This window comes from Sus scrofa, unplaced genomic scaffold (genome assembly GCF_000003025.6).
Source record: "Sus scrofa isolate TJ Tabasco breed Duroc unplaced genomic scaffold, Sscrofa11.1 Contig2285, whole genome shotgun sequence".
Taxonomy (NCBI): domain Eukaryota; kingdom Metazoa; phylum Chordata; class Mammalia; order Artiodactyla; family Suidae; genus Sus; species Sus scrofa.
The window spans coordinates 36,588-39,687 of record NW_018085062.1 but is presented as its reverse complement, the minus strand read 5'-3'; the positions used below and the strand labels follow the sequence as shown (position 1 = coordinate 39,687).

General features: G+C 54.2%; 1 pseudogene; it reads left to right on the top strand.

Moving 5' to 3' along the window:
* The first annotated feature begins 373 nt into the window (after window positions 1-373).
* On the top strand, window positions 374-2,191 carry LOC106505109 (annotated as a pseudogene).
* Window positions 2,192-3,100: the final 909 nt, after the last annotated feature.

The window sequence follows — 3,100 nt, the reverse complement described above, 5'->3', positions numbered from 1 at the left end:
TATCTATATTACTGAGTTCATGAGTTAGGGCCAATTTTCAGCCAAATATTCTTCACGACCTCCAAAATCTAACTAGATCCAGTAAATATCATATCTTATATTAGCTAAGGAAACCAGGTGTTGCAACAGATAAGCCCAAAATCTCATGAGAAAAAAAGACATAGCATTTGAAAAAAATTAAAACTGTTAATAATCACAGGTTATAGGGCTGCATACATAAAAACACCCAATGCAACTATGTTAATAATAACTAATGAATCATAGAGTTAGCAAGACATTAATAGGATGGCTGGATATATGTTAGTACACTGTGTACATTTTATTTTAAAATCAGTATAATGAATAGTTTTTATTTCCTAATTCTAAAATTTTTATGGAGATTCAATGGCTGAACCACAGTCAAAATGCCACTGAAGAAGAACAGAAAAAGTATGATGTTTCTCAGAATTTCATTAACTGGGCTCTCTGCAGCAAGACCAGTGTCCCCTTCCTCTTCAGCAAAGAGCTGGTAAGAGGAACGCCACCTTCTCCATCACCAGTCGGGTCAGTTGTGTTTCAGATGCAGCTGCTGCTGGAGACAAAATGTAACACAGACCCTGGCTCCCTTTGGAGAATCAGATTCACGTGGGAGCCTAACTTCTGGACTAAGCAGCTGGCTTCCCTTGGCTGTATAACTACAGACGGCAGACAGCTGTCACAGGCAGATTCTCTTGCTTATGGAGGCTTCCAGGGTCCATCATCTTTCTGTCAAAGCCATCAGTCCCCAGTTGCTCTGCAAGAGACTCCCAGCCACCCCTCCTACAAGTTCCAGTCTCCAGCCCTGTGCTCCTCATCGGTCTGCTGCTCTCATTGCCCCCCAGTGTCGCCCTCCCTCAAAGGCCAGGTCCCCCCACCCAGACTGCACCCAGCCCACAGCTTTAGGCCGCCCTCTGAGATGCCCCAGCAGCTGGGGTCCCTGCAGTGCTCCGCCCTGCTGCCCAAAAACAAAGACCTGCCCTGCCACCCGCATTCTCCCAAGCTGCTGCAGCCCTGGCTGGACATGGAGCCCTCCTGCTGAGCCGGAGAGCAGGTCCCAGCGGCTGGGGCAGCCGCCGGCCCTCCAGCCCGTGTGCGTCGTCCCTCCCCAGGATGCTCAGTAGGGCACCCACGCGCACCCTGCCTCACACACACCCTCTGTCCACCTCCAGTTTGGCCACCACCCGGAGCTGAAGCTCAGCCACTTTCAGCAGCAGCCACAGCAGCAGCTACCACCGCCGCCCCTGCCACCACCCCTTCCCCGCAGCAGCCCCCCCCTTTCCTGCCTCCATCCCAGCACCTGGCTCCCGGTCAGCAGGAGGGCCCTCCTGGGCCTGCCTGTGCCCAGAATGTGGACATTATGCAGGACAAGTTTGAGCTGGAGGAGATGCAGAAGGACCTGGAGCTCCTCCTTCAGGCTCAGCAGCCCAGCCTGCAGCTGAGTCAGACCAAGCCCCCTCAGCACCTTCAGCAAACCATTGTGGGGCAGATCAACTACATCGAGCGGCAGCCAGCGCCCATCCAGCCCCAGAGCCGGGTGGACCCTGTGCAGGCTGCAGATGAGCCCCCAGCACTTGAAGGCCCAAAGCCAGCCCTTCCTCTTGATAAGAACACCACGGCCAGCCTGCCCCAGGCAGCCGGCGGGGAGACCCCGCACCTTGTCCCTGCCCTGGGCAGCGCCGCCCAGCACTCCTCTCCGAAGGTGGTGAGAAAGGTACTAACAGAGCCAGCTTTCCCTGACCCTGCGGGACCCTGTGCCCATCAAGACCTCAGGGACCCGGCCCAGGATGATTTGACAGGGGGGAGGAGTGTCCCTGTTCCACCCCGGATGCTCCAGAGCCCTGACTCTTGCCGCCTGTCCTAGTGAGTCAGCAAGGCCCTCCGCCACCCCCTCCCAAGTCCAGGAGCATGGGGAGAGGTGGGGCGAGGGGAAAGAAGCCAATTACGGACCGCTGACTCTGTACGGGGACTGTGTGTGCTTCTCAGGCGAGGTCACTTCACCTTCCTGACAGGTCTGGGAGGTGGCATCCTTGTTTTATAGCTAAGGAAACTGAGATCCAGGCTTCTACAGCTAGTAGATGAGAAGGCTAAGGTGTATCTACATCTAGAATCTGAAGCCTAAACTTTTTTCCTCTGCAACCGATGCGAATGGGGAAGAGTCCTCTGTGGCCGCACAGTCCAGTTGGTTGGCTTAGGACTGGAATGATGAGCATGCTGGGGGAGTGGTCTGGAAGGCGTCCTGTGGGGTGGCTGGCCTAGGGGCACTGGGGTGTCTCGAAGACAAGCTCTAGGAGCCCTTCCTGTCTGTCCACCTGCCGCTCCCTGGAAGGGTTCATGGCAGTAACCCAGGGTCCCAGGACTCCTCAGCAGTCCTACTCTCAGTTGCCCTTCACGCCTGCTCAGGCCATGCTCCTGAGCACTGGCACCTCAGCACTGTGCACACCTTTCCCTCAGCCCTGTGTGTCCCTTGGCTCCATCCCACTCGTCCTTCTGCCTCTTCAGGCCCAGGACTCCAGTCTCCAGGTGCCTCCCCTCAGCCCTGTTCTCGAAGCCCTGTCCGCTGGTCTATACCCTCCTAGCCCACATCCCCAGCCCTGCGCATCCTCTGGGCTCTTCAGCCCCAGTTCCACTAGTCCTTCTGTGCACCTGCCCCTCCTCATGTCTCTCCCAGCAGCAACACTGCCATCTGTGTCCTAGATCAGTCTAGCTCAGGGCTACGTGAGAGTTTGAAAAAGGAAGAGATGGCACAAGTGAAATGTCAACTTGGCCACTTCCTATGACTCTTGAGGTCTAGGCAGGCCTGTGGTGTGCATGGCTCTCTGTTTCTGCCCTACCTGGCTTATCCTTTTGGAAATGGTTTGGCTTTAAAGGCCATAGAGATTCTGTAAATTGGCCATTTGTGACTCTTAAAAAAAAAATTATGATGTTTCTGCAAGTACTGACAATGTGGCAAACAGAACAGAGGAACAGGCTTGAGAATTAAACTCACACATACATAGAAGCTTGATATGGACACTGTGGCCTAACAGACAGTGGGAAAATCACAGACTTGTAATACTTGGTGCTAGGAAATCTGACTATCCAT